The 13731-nt window shown below is 45.7% G+C and overlaps 1 long non-coding RNA gene across 3 annotated transcripts; it reads left to right on the top strand.

Moving 5' to 3' along the window:
* Positions 1-422: 422 nt before the first annotated feature.
* Positions 423-13252, top strand: LOC127473455 (uncharacterized). Of its 3 annotated transcripts, XR_007905464.1 has the most exons (4): positions 423-3693; positions 4256-4299; positions 5973-6120; positions 9170-13252. It is a non-coding gene; the product is annotated as an uncharacterized LOC127473455 (long non-coding RNA). The 3 variants fall into 3 exon arrangements; XR_007905463.1 differs by having other exon boundaries at positions 423-4299; XR_007905462.1 differs by having other exon boundaries at positions 4256-6120.
* Positions 13253-13731: the final 479 nt, after the last annotated feature.

Raw genomic sequence — 13731 nt, forward strand, 5'->3', positions numbered from 1 at the left:
CGACAGGGTCTGAGCACTGGAGAACCAGAGATTTGGAATGGCAGCACCATCCAGACTGGCCCTTTCCAGCCCAAATGCTCAGCTCAGCAGTACAATTAAATCCAGTTCTTGCTTCCCAGACCCACAAAGCCCAGCCATGTCACAACTGAGCAGCCTGAATAATCTCTGTCCTTCCCAGAGGACCTTCCTGTACAAGTACCAGAGCCTTAGTTTGGTTTTTTCCATGTCAGCCAAGAGCTGATCCATCCCTCACCACACAAGGACACTTATTGAATGTTGACAGAGAAGGAAGTGTACCACCTACTGAGTCACCCGTGCCACATCCTAACACCTGGCTTTGGCCTTGCTGGGCTGCCACTTAAACATGAATCTACCCTGAGTACAGATGTAGTAAATGTCTATAATAAAACCTCAAACCACACAACACTTTCCCGGATGGGAGGTTAGTATATTGTGATCCCCTACAGTTCATGGACTTCCAGAAGAAAACCGAAATCCATGTGCTTTGCTTTTATTCAGTTTCAGGGGTAACAACCGTGCATGTCACATCCTGAAGCAAGGTATAAAATTAACCTTCCTTGAAATCAGAAATAAAATCACAGCCACAAGTTATTTTTCTTTTACATTGACTGCACAAAATCATGGCCAAATCTGCCAAGGTGTTAGAAGACTAATCTCCCATGTACCTTAACCACCTCTTCTGTGAAAATCCATCCAAATTCTTATCATTCTCACAAGACTCCTGAACATAAAATGCAGGATTTTAAAAGCCCAACTACAGACATTTCTTACAAGTTAAATTCTCGCTTGCTGGGCAATGAATCATTTGCCATCCCCAGTACGCCCCATAGTTGACAAACAAAGCAGTATTTGCTACCCTATTCCAAAACATGGTACGGCGGCGGCGTATTTTGGGAAACGATGCTTCATTAAGAAAACATGGTCTAGGGCAGCACAGTGATACAGGAGTCACCCAAATGTGCTACATCCTGTGACTGGCTCTGAAGTAAGTGTGAAATCAGCCACCAGACACCAGAGGAAGCCACTCTTTTCTCGGGGACATCAGCTCCCAGCTGGGCTCGCTCACCTTCCGTCTGTCCCGACTCAGACCACAACCCCTTAAACCCTCCTGAGCAGCTGAGCCCCTGGGCAGCCCCCAGGGCAGGAGGATCCAGCCCACACCCTTCCAAGGCACTTTCTGCAACCCGCTGCCACATTGTTGCCACAGTGTTGCCACAACAAAATCCGTGTTTATCTACCTAAAGCTCCCCTTCCTTCCGGATCTGCTGCCTGAAGAAATGAAACAGCTCCGTGCTCAAGCTCAGAGCCCAAACCCATAAATGCACAGTTGGAGGGGAAGAAGAGGGAAGAGAGGGAAGAGAGGAATGACAAGGAGGGATCCTTTTTAAGTCTGAATTTCTTCCCTCTTTCAAACTGATGCTTGCAATGTGTAATTTTGAAACATTTTATGTGCAGGAAGTATTTGCAGCGTATTCTTTTTTAGATACAGAATATCAAGAGCATCACCCACATTAGTGCCTCTTTGCACAGGAGGGAGAGAAACCAAGGGAATGCAGACAGCTCCAAAAGCAAACTCACCTCAGCACATACAGCCAAAAAAAATTGCTACTAATGGTTCAGTGAGATGCTCCAGCACAGATGGAACAAGGGAGACCACTCCTGAACAGGAACAGGGTAATGAGGCATTAACTGCAGCAAGAGTGCATCCTCTTTTCTCAGTGTACCCTTTTTCAGCTGACAGCACTACAATTAAGTAGCAAAGGGCCCCTGCCTCAGTGGGACTGCAACATCACCTTTGTCCAGAAGTACCCAGCAAACCACAGCAGGCAAATACAACTTCTTCTTATTTTTTTTTCTCATTCTATGAAAATAAACTTGAGTTTTCTAGGACACTTAATGAATTTCCCCGTAACTTTCCAATTTTCCAATAGAATAATTATTTTTATCGTCACTCAGACAGCCACGTTCTGAAATATAAATATGTCAAGGTAAAAAAAAATCATTTGTCCTGTGCACAGAGCTCAGCTTCTGGAAGTGCTCGAGGCCAGGCTGGATGGGACCCTGCTCTAGTGCAAGGTGTCCCTGCCCACAGCAGGGGGTTGGAACTGGATGGTCTTTAAAGTCCATCCTGTCTGAGCCACAGCAGGACCCTCCAGTGCAACTGCAGGTCCTGACACTCCAAGGCTGCTTGTGAAATCCACCTTCTACCCCTTAAATCAAAACATAAAGACTACAGAGGGGATCTCTCAATTTTGTGTTTGTAAGAGGAATAAGCTCCTTAAACAGCTCCATTTCCTCTAGGTTATGGACTAACTTCCAATGCCAGCGGCTTTGGATGCAAAGCCACAGCAACCTGGCTTCAGAGGAACTACTTCACATTTCAGCCTGATGCCTCAGCCTGAATTCACGTTGAGGGGATGAGGCTATCACGTCAGCACTCTTGCTTAATGTTTTGAGTCACGTATTATATTACTCACAAGACACAGTAATTGTCTTTCCATCCTTTTGCCCCCTCACTGAGACGAATAACTTCTCTTGTGGGGCAGGTTTTCCTAGGTGCTTTTGGTTAGAAACAAATGGGTCACCTTCCCAGAAGGCTACCGAGCAGACAAAAAAAAGCCCAACCAGAAACCTCCACACACGCCCATGACTTAAAATTATCAAATAAACCTGAAGTGAAAAGAAAAGTTGTAGATTGCTATTTACTTGTGAAAGGGATGTAGGTGGTCTCGGTCCTGGGGGTTGCAAGTGCCGTCAGAGGAGCATCACTGTGCAAACCTCTGGGTACAGCCACTGGTCCAGACATTCCCTGGGTGCAAATCGTTCCAGCTCCAACAAGGCCCCTCCACTCACTCCCCTGCCATCCAGTAAATTATGCATAACTTATTATTTTTGTCCCAGCTGGTTATTCTGTTTTTAAATAAAAAAAACCCTGAGGGCCTTCTCAGGTGCAGCCTCCACACTTGGGATTACAGCAACGAAAAGACAGGGAGCAGCCGGGCTTTGCCTCTGTCCTCAGCTCACTCTGGTGCAGTTCGGTGCCAGAGGGATCAGGAAAAGGCTCCACACTCCAAGCGCGTTGTTGCTCTTCCCTTCCACCGCTGTGATATTAAGCCATCCAAGAAAACGGGGGGGAAAAAAGTTCAATTTACACAGAATGCCCCAAGCGCCCATAAGCGGGACACGCCAGTACTCCCGGCACATCCCTTGCTTTTCAAATCGTTTTTCAACTTTACAGCTCGGTGGTATAACAAAAACAGCTGCGCGGAGTTGTTCTGAATCCCTCCCTAACTTGTGCCTCCCTATTTGTGCCTTCCCTCGCTGCTGCCGTTCAGCAGCTCCTCAGCCCTTTCTCCTCATGGCACATCATCGGTTCGCAGGGCACCAGGTGCTGGAGGGGCAATCTCACAAAATAAACAGCAAATGTTTCAAGAAGTTGCCTTTTATCTCACATAACTTTTTCTGTAACTTACAAAAAAATAACGCACCGCATCCACGCCGGTCGTGGTTCAGCCCGCCACGTTTTGCGGAGTCCCCCTGCACGTTTTCAGCATGCCCTGCTTGCTCCTGGTGCCTTGTGGGTGTTTCTGCACCTCACTCCAAATTCCGGGTCTCTCTCCCGCCCTTTTTTGGGGAGGGTTTTCCTCACTATTTTCACCTCCGAGGCTGCAGGTAGGTACCAGAGGAAGCAGTTGGGCGGCCCCGCTGAAGGGAGAAGCACCCCAAGATTCCTGCAGGGCTGGCAGCAGGGCTAGGCACAAATTCCCCATTATTTCTTGGAGGGGTGGGGTTTGAGATTTTTTTTTAAAATATTTGAGGAAAAACTGGCCTTTCCCTGCGCCCTAAGCACCTCCGTTCCAAGCTGCGGACGCAAACCCAGCAGCACCAAAGTGGCGGGGAGGGAGTGAAACATGGCCGCCCTCTCTGAGGGGAACCCGCCAACGCCCTCACCGTGAGAGGCTCATGGCTGCCTTGCTGCCCCCGCAACCCTCCCCAGGCACCTTCTCCTCAGTCCCAAAGACCTCTCTCCCCCCCCCCCCCCCCCCCAGAAACTGCTTCGGATAATTGGAAATAACGGAGAAAATTCCCTCCGGGGCGGGAATGGAGCTGCACCGGCTGCGTTTGCAATCGCACAGGACTGCCGTGGGGGGAAGGCGGGAAGCGGTTTACCTCAGGGGCTGGAGGTGGCCAGAGGCAGCCCCGAGTACGTCTATCCCAAGTTTTCCCTTTCCAGGGACATAAAAACTCGATGTGTTGCAGCACCATCTGCTGGTTCCTGTAAGTAGGACACACGGGGATCTCCCAACGGAGTGGGAAGGAGTAGAAAGAGTTTAGGAAGGGGTTTCGCGTGGTTTCTTGCACGTGGGCTTTTCCTGGAGTTTTGTTTGTTTTTTTTTTCTTGTAAAGGCGCGAGTTGTCTCTAAATAAGCAGTATAAGAAAAGCCACCTACCCGGAGAAACAGCAGACAAGTTAGCGCCGAGTTTAGGGAATTCTCTGAAGAAGTACAATAGTCAAAATCCAGGTTTTTCCCTACTCCTCTAAAGCCTGGTCAGTCTGCAGAGCCCCTGGGGGAAGGATTTTCTGATGTGACCAGCTGCTTGTGGGCACTTTGATTTTTTTTTTTCTACGTTTCTAACTCGGGCTGCCTGCCCTTATTTATTTAAGTTTCCATTTCATGCAGCCCCAACCTGCTGCTTTCCGACCCTGTGGTCCCGTGGAGGGGCTCAGCCCGCCCGCCCACAGCCACCATCCCTTTGCTAAGCCCTTGCTGCCTTTACAGTCTTTCCTCATTCCAGCCGGTTTCCTTCCTGGGCTTGATTCATCCCAACAGTGAAGTCATGTTGGTGAACTTTATTGAAAGTTCCTCCTTGCTGTTAATTTACAGCCTGGTGAAGGCAAAAGGAAGAGATTGGGATTTATTTTTTTTTTCCCCTCTCAGTGAGTGACTTGAGATAATAAAAATATGAAGAAACACGTTACTTCGAAATTATGTTATGTAGAGGAATGGCACTCACCTCTTTTACTTCTTTAAAATTCAAGTACAATACTAATTAAACCATGGCTAAATAAAACTGGCCCACCCTGTACAGTGTTTGATTTGAAATTAAAAAAAGTTTCCCTCTACAGGGCCCAGCAAATGTCCAAGGTTCAAACAAAGTACGAGGTGCTAACGAACAGAATCTTGACAAACCTTGTTTTCCTGCACAGAGGCTCGGTACATAATGATTTCATTCAGCAGCTACTGTTCAAGCATGGAAAGTGTTGGTAAAGAAATCCCACAGAGATCAGACAACCATTTTCCTAACTTAAGCTTCCCCCTCCACTCTTTCCCCCCCCCCCTCCCCTTTGCCTTTCGGGCCTTTGCCAGTCATAACATAAATATTCATCAGCTGATATTTGCAGTAGCTGTGAAGTTATGAATGAGGCCAAAGCCTTTCCCTCCTGCCCCATCTGCAAAATGGCAGCTTCTGGTCTTAGCTCATGGTCAAACGACACTTTCCGAAATCCCCGAAGTGCACTTGCAGGCTTTTCAAATTCAGTCGGGTTTTTAATGCGCAAAGCAGAAATGCTGTCTACCTAATATTTACCCTGGGATTACTGGAAAAAAAAATAATATATATATTACTCTGCTATGCTTTAAACTTTGCGATGCCTTGACGTAATAGCCAGAAGTGTTGGCAGCTCAAAATGTTGGTTGGTTTATTTCAGGGGACACGACTGCTGCAGGTTTCCTTTCTGAATCGAATACCAGACACTTGAACCATTTGTTGTGCAGAAAAGAGAAACGGCTTTTATTCTTAATGCTGGTTTCTTAACCACCTGGGTGCTGTCAGAAGGAGCCACATGCACTGGAAAACACTTTTAATAAGACTCCTTTAAGCCTGCCTTAAACCTTGGATCCTGACAAATGGAATCCCCACTGCCTGTCATACGTGTTTTCTCTCTACAGATTAGCGAGGGGCTGCTGCTTTAAGAATGTTCCATTCTCACAAAGCCTGGAATTATGCTCTCAAACCTACCACGGGTCAGCAGAACAGTGGAGACATCTGATGTAGCCACACCAGCAAAGTCAAAAGCAGACATGTCAAAGAAACAAGGTGACAGTACAGAGCTTTATTGACTTTAATTAAGTAAGGTACCTTTCCAGCCAAAAGAGCTGTAGTGATGGACCCAGATGGGGACCTTAAGCCAAAGCATCACTGGGTCTTAAAGGCTTAAAAATCCTAAATGCCCAGAGGTGTTGGGAAGTCCTGACAAAGAGGCTCAGCACCATTCAGGATCAAGGCCCTGGAAAAACCTTTTCATAGCTTGGGTTGCACAGATCAATTGTGCAAACTACCCTTATCTTGTCTAATTAATAAATAAATAAATAAATAAATTAACATCAAAACCAAAGGAAAGTGATAGGCTTAGGAAGTTTTAAAGATCTTGCAATCAATCATCTCATTTGATTTTGACCATGAAAAAGCTAGAACTATTTACCCAACAAGCCTCCAATGTTTTTGGCCAAAATGGAGCATATCTTCTCAAAACCCATCTATTTTTCATTTAAATACTACAAAGGACAATTTACCACATCCCTTGGGAACATTCCAACACTAATAACCCTTGCTGCTAAAAAAAAAAAAAAAAAGCCCCCACACTTTGCTTTTAATACCGGAGGATCCTGTGTGTCTGTTTTGAGATGAAGGAGCCCCAAAATCATGTCACCTCCAAACCAGGACCAAGTGCCTTGCAGCAAATTACACCACACCCAAAAATCCCAAGTTCTTCCTAGGCTGCTGACCCTGTTTTTATCAGCTGTTTACATACTATTGTGCTGCTTGAGAGCATCTTCTTGGGGCAACGGAAGCGTCTTTGTGACAGTGGAAGTGAACAGTAATTAATTGCCACACTTCACTGAACACACAAATATTGGGATGAGCTGTTCTGGCCTTTTCCATGATGACCCAGCACCGCAGGACGGTCTAACTGCTGCCAGCGCTAGGAACCAAAACAAGAGGGAAAAAATGAATCACAGTGACACCTTCCCACAGCCAGTGAGGCAGCAGGGAACAGAGTGTACGCCAATTCCAAGGAAAAAAGGAAAGAGAAACTTCAAGGAATTTCTCCTTAGTTGTTTTCCCAAGAGGGTGGGAAGGTGAGACTGAAAAAGACTCTAGAGTAGGACATTCTCTCCTGCATTCCCATATATCAATAGACATAGCAATAAACATATTAATTTTCCTGTATTAATAGCCAAAACGCTTCTGGTAGAGGCAATACAAATCCTCCAAGGTAAACTCTGCAGTGCACAGATTCTGTCAGAATGGCACAGCTGTGCTGCAATCACAGCTCCAGAGAGCATGGCAGCAGCCACAGTGTTGGCTGGGACACACTTCCATGCTGCAGCCAACATCTCTGCTCATCATAGCACTGAAGATTTCCAAACACATCAGTAAACAGCAACACAAATTAATAAACGAGCCTGGGAGCTGGATGTGCTCTACAGCTCCTTGTTCTTTGGATGCACTTTACATCCTCTGTAAGAACTTGACAATACAACTCCCTTCCATATCAGAGCAATAATGGGAAAAGGATTGAGAATCAAAAGGAATACTTTTTTTATCTTTTTATCTTTATGGTAAAAGGGCCTGCCTGTGATAGATCAAAAGTATGGATTTATGCTTGCTGAGGGGACACGTACACCCAAACCCAACACACTTGAAGCTGATAGAAAGCAGAGCAGGCAGATGGTTGCACTGACTGGGCTGACTGTTCATTAACATGCCAGCGAATTATTTTGGCCCTGTGTGGTTTTGTAATCTGCTCTGCAGCAGTTACAAACCTACACATAACCACTTGCAAGTGACTGTCCATAGACTAACAGGAGAAGACACTGTTAATGATGCACCAGAAGGTCTTCCAAGTCTCTCTGGCACCACTGAATCACCAGAACACAAGCTGGAACTCTCAGAGATGCCTTTTAGGTCTGCTGTACAGCTGGGGCAGTCTTCCAGGCTAACAGGGAGAGCATGAAAAGCAAAAGACTGAATCCAGTTAAGGTATAGTTTATGGATAAATAACGTGGAAAATGAAGCACAGGGCTCATAAGATACTTGGCTTGTTTATACATTGAAGTGTGCATGTCATGCACCAGGGCTGTTCATTTTTCTATCCACAAAAGATGGATTGGATGGGGCTCTGAGCAACTTGGTCTAGTGGAAGGTGTCCCTGCCCATGGCAGGGGGCTTGGAACTGGATGAGCTTTCAGGTCCCTTTCAACCCCAACTGTTCAGCAGCAATTCTGTAACAGGGCAAGTTTGTCTGGGAAATACCAGCAGCATTTAGAAGGTGACTGCTTGGCCTTGCCAAATTGCAGTCATCACAACCTCACTGCAGAACTTGCTGCTTTGCTCCAACTGGGGCCTCAAAATCCCTCCTGAAAGCCACAATCAAGCAGCTCACATGACAGTTGCAAGTCCCACAGATTCAAATACTATGGACTTGATGGGATACACCAAAACTTCCAGTGAAACCAGTGAAAACTTTAGTGTCCCTTGGGAGGGTAGGGAGAGCTGAGCCTGTAGGTTCAGATTCTCAGCTGACATAGGTCAGTACAACTCCCCAGATTGCAACAGAGCTGTGCTAGCTCACAATTTAGCCCTAAACATTTTGTACAAAGATTGTATCAGCATCTAAACAGATGAAGTGGAAGAATGTTGTGATGGCAGTGGGCTTCTTTATTGACTCCAAAGCATGACCCATACAGCAGAAATTCTATCATAGCAAGCCCGGGACAGCACTGCTGAGCGAGGAGCGTGCTGGGGGCAAGAGCACTTGAAGGTCTTTGCTAGTCTCCTTTCCAGCTTCCTTACCATGGCTACAGGTGATGTGCAGTCTGGGAAGCAGGGACCTTCAGGAGGCACTTGGTGCTTTCTCTACTGCCCTAAAGTGCTGCTGAAGCACCACAGGCCACTGAAGTCCCACCTGTGCAGGTTCCTCTCTCCCATCTGGCAAGCCACACTTACTAGGCTTCAACTTTAACCCTGGGTAGGGGGCTCTTGCAAAATGAGAGTAGCTCTTACCTTCTGGCCAAAAGCCCTTTACCAACACCCACACCTCATTTGAAAGAATTTCCCAAGAGCAAAGACCCGAAGGCCCCAGGTTCCCTGTGAGATCACACCCAAGGAGTTCACAGTGAAGGCTGATGTGGACACAGCAGCACATGCAGGCTGTGATGAGATGTGATGCCACAACAAGGAGAGGGACACTGGCCCACTCAGTCCTGCAGCCATGGATCAGGAGCTGTGGAACAAGCTCACCAGGAGGCAGTAAGGAAAGGAGGTGGATTAGTGCCAGCTCACCCTTTATTTGCAGATATATTCAGCTGTGCTTTCCTGAAACTGTGACCGAGTTCCCTTTTCCTAATATAAATTTTTCTAACTCTTTCCAAAAGCTTGCCACTGGAGTTCCTTGTATGAATGTGCTTTTTGCTTTTTCCAGCTTCCTGGGTAGAGACTTAAGCTTGACAAAAGGCATTTGTTTATACCAAATTCAGTAATTTTTGCTGCTCTTAACTACCTGATGGGAAGGCTGCAGATGTGTAACTAACTCCAAAGTCAGTAACAATTTGTATTAAAATTATAATAGATACCCTTCCTACACTCTCCAACCTCTTACCTTTGATAGAACACGTGAGCAGACCCAGAGGATGCTTAGGTATGAGAGATGATCCTGCTGTTTGAATTCCCACCTCTGATGAGCATTAAGGTCTTACCTGTTAAGAAAACTGTTTCTCTCACATCCATGCAAGATTTCTGGGTCCTGTTACCTGTTTCTGGGTAACAGTACATGCTGAACTTACTTACTGACCATACCAAGTAGAAATATGTAAAATACACATCCTGAAAATGTGTAACGGCTCAATTTATACATATTTATGTTACCTTATTGCAGGATCTTCACACCTTCCTATGAAGTCTTTGTGACTCTTCTTGAAAATTAAACAAAGCTCACATGAAATAAACCTAATGGTGAATACTTGGTCTGCAGGAACCCTTTCAATGAAAACAGAATGTTTTAAATCCACTACTTTCAGTTCTCCTGACAGGAAAACCTGATTAAACACAGTATAGAGAATTAAAGGGGTTAGTATACTTCTAAAGGGACTTGGGAGGGAAGAGAACTAAAATCATGTTATGCTACTGGATTTTAGAAAACCAGCAAGAAATAAGGGGTCTTCCATTCCCATACTGCAAAGCCACCACGACCAGGTTTTGCTTGGCAAAGTGGCAGAGCATAAGGAATAGTCTCACTTGTACGAGGAGCTTCACCTTCTGCAAGTTAAAATGCCCAGGTTAAAGGCTCTGCTGTGGCCCAGCTCTGCCTCTGCCCTGTGGTTCACCTGTGGACCTTCCCCATGGTTATTGAGTATTTGTGATACGTGTTGTCCACCCCAGAGTTACCTCCCTCATGGAGAACAGCGAATTAAGGTAGTGAAATGGAAAGTTAAGGGACTTGGCTGAGGGACTCAGTTTGTTTCTACCCCCACTTTAGAGAGACTTTCTCTTCCTGTGCCTGTCAATTGACCCTTCTGACTGTTGAGCAGAGGCTGCTGCCTGCAGAAAACCATCTCTGCAGAGCACAGGGCTGCCTTGACCTGCTGTCATAAAACAACAACCAACATTAATCACTGCCAGGCTGGTTATAGGAACATCTCCCCCTTGGCTGAATAAACCAGCTGTGTGCATCTCCCAGCCTTCCACAGCGGGAAGGTGCCTCCAGTGCAGCTGATTGCTCCGTGGGGTTAATGACCTGAGCTCCCTGCAGGATTGGGACACAGGAGAGGGACTGATGTTCTCAGGGCATTCCTGAGACACGGTTCATCCTGCCCATCTGAAACGATGACTTAGGAGCTGTAAATCCCTAAGGAGGAATCATATCTTCCACGTTTAGCTGGGACAGCCTGTGGGTGCCCCTTCCAGAGCTCCAGGCCCTGGAATAACACAGGGCTGGCCCCTCTGGGGTGTTCTTATGTTGGCACAACCTACCTATGCAAAGGAGGAAGCTGAACTCCAACACAAAAGGCATTTTGCATCTGGAGGACATGTTCTCAAAGCAGCAAAACATCTTTGTTATGAGTGTAACATATGTGGTACTCTCCCTCTGTTTGGCAGGAGATAAGAAAAACAGAAGCAAGGCAAAAATGAAAACAAAATGGAGCATATAGGGCATCATGAAACAATTACAGCGCTGCCTCTCATTAGGGTCTCAATCTGGGCTTGCCAGTCTTGTTTTAAAAACAGTTTTGTTCAACACCCAGTGACAGAGTTTAAAAGCTGACGTATCTTGCTGTATTGTGGGCCACAGCCACAGCTGGTGTAAATCAGCACAAACTAATGAAGTCAATGGAGCTTCTCTGATTTACACGAGCTGAGGTTATGGCTCAATAAGGTTAGGCTTGCTTTCTAGGAGCGTTCAAGGAAGCCAACTTCTGTGTGTCCTGTGATGAAGTGGTTATTTATAATGGTCTTCAGTGTGGTTTGGAGCCAAATTTCCACATCAAAAGTAGCTTTATAAGAGATATCCTTACAGTGAGGTTCAGTGCAAAATCATGACTTCAGAAGCCAGCTTTCCTCGTGCTCTCAAGTATTTGATTTCAGCCTGAAAACCATTTGAGAAGCCAAGAAAAGCAGAGCCATTCCTGCCTACTTCCCCAGCTCTGCCTCATCTTTGAGTCTCCTGCATATCCAACAGGCCCCGACCTACACTGCCCATTTATCAAAGCCAGTTACTCTAAGTGTCTGTTTATTTATCTTCAGAAATTCCCAGGAAGACAGACAAGTTTCATGCTCAACCTGAAAAATTGGGGGTGGAGGTGGAGTTCTTACCAGTTCCAGAGCTGTTTGTTTGACTTGGCCACCGGTAAAAATAAAACACAATAACGTGGCCCGGAGTCACAGCGAGAGGTGGAGGTCACAAGAAAACAGATCATGTCTTTCACAGCTCTTCAGCTCCACTGCACTGAATTATGACTCCTATTATTTACTTACTGGATTCTCCACCCTGTGTGTGCAGGCTCCAAGCATTCAAAAAGCAGCAGGTCTCTGCTTCAAAGGGCTAACAGGCAAGTGAGAGGGTAAAATCTGTCCTGAAGCTTTTTATCTGAGAGGTCAACGTTCTCACAGCCCTCAGCTGACTTAGACCATCTTCTGCTCAGCTGTGCCTGCAGTGCTGCACCTTTGTGCTCTCCTCTGCTCAGTGAAACAGCATCTCAGGGCAAATGCATTCCCCTCACAGCCAAACCTGCTCCCTGGGCACAAACCACCCATGTGTTGCAGCTCAAGGTGCTTTGGAGAAGTTCATTAGTTTTTCTTAGGAGGCCCCTGCTCCCTGCATGTCCAGCCTTGGTGTGACCTACCAGATGTCCAGACAATATCACAGGCTCTTTCACTGACCTTGTCACTTTGAAACAGGCTGATTCCTTTAGAACTTCTCGTTTAAAAAAGGGTGCCTTGAGTCCAGCTGTTGAGCCCCCAAACCAGGGCTGAAGCCTCTCCAGATCTCCTGAGTGGTTTCTCCACACCCTGTGGAGAATGCCAAGCTCTGTGGGCTCACTGGGGCCAAGGAGACAACTCTGTGGGGATGCTTCCAAAAAGGGTTCACTTGATACTTAAAGGCAAATAATTTTCTTCTTGACATATCTGTTATTTTCTTCTGTTATATAAGTGTAGGAAGATCCATCACCACCTGCTCTGTGTGCTCTGTTTTTTTCTCAGCTTCACCACGTGAAGCAACTGAGAGGTAAATTTTTTCTTAGCCTGCACAATATTTAGCTTTTAAAATGGTCAGGGGCACTCAGCCTTTCTCCTTTCTAACCCAAAACCAAACAGAATTCCTATCTTTTCTTTTTTTAATAATTTCCACAAGCAGTTGTGTTTGGTTGTCCCAAAATCAAGAGAAATTCTCTTCCCTGTGGAATATTTTTAAAAAAGAATTCGACCAGGCAAAATAATTTCATTTCTGCTAACACTGTCTCACAGCCTTTCAGTATTTGGCTCTAATTTTGGGGTTTAATGCATGTCTAGTCTTACTAGGGTTGAACTGGAAGGCAGTCAGACAATTCTCAGATAACAAGCAGGAAAAAACAACGTAAATCCACTCTCCCAGAGGAACTAGAAATAGTTAATTACACACAAGTGACAAACCCAGTTTCCTCACCATCAGAACTTCTACTGAGCCACAGAGTTTCAGCACTTTCCTTGAATCTGGTTGGGGCAAAGACAGGAAACTGCATCTTCTAAACTTTAGAAATAGATCTTAACCATGTAAACATAAGATATTATGCCCCTATCTTTTAAGTAACATTTATATTACCTCAAATAAACAGTCTCTCCCAAGTTAGTCTGTAATTGACATCTGACACAGTCCACATTGCAACAGAAATGATAAGTGCAGTAAACAGCAGAAATTATGCTTCTCTGGGCTTGGGGAAACATTCATATTTCCTTGCACAGATAAACTTTATTTTGTTGCTACGCAACCCTCACACAACACACCCCCTTCTGGAGTAAATAAGAGCACAGATTTTTACAACTGCAGGGCAAGCATGTGGCCTTTTGGGTTTTCTCCCCATTTTGAGTTCCAGCCCCAGCTTTAGTTCACATTAGAATATTCCATCATTTTCTTACAGAGCTGCCTCCAAAGCTCAGTGAGGGATATTTCAA

Source organism: Manacus candei, unplaced genomic scaffold (assembly GCF_025592945.1).
Source record: "Manacus candei isolate 608988 ecotype Guabito, Panama unplaced genomic scaffold, ASM2559294v1 h1tg000035l, whole genome shotgun sequence".
Classification (NCBI taxonomy): Eukaryota; Metazoa; Chordata; class Aves; order Passeriformes; family Pipridae; genus Manacus; species Manacus candei.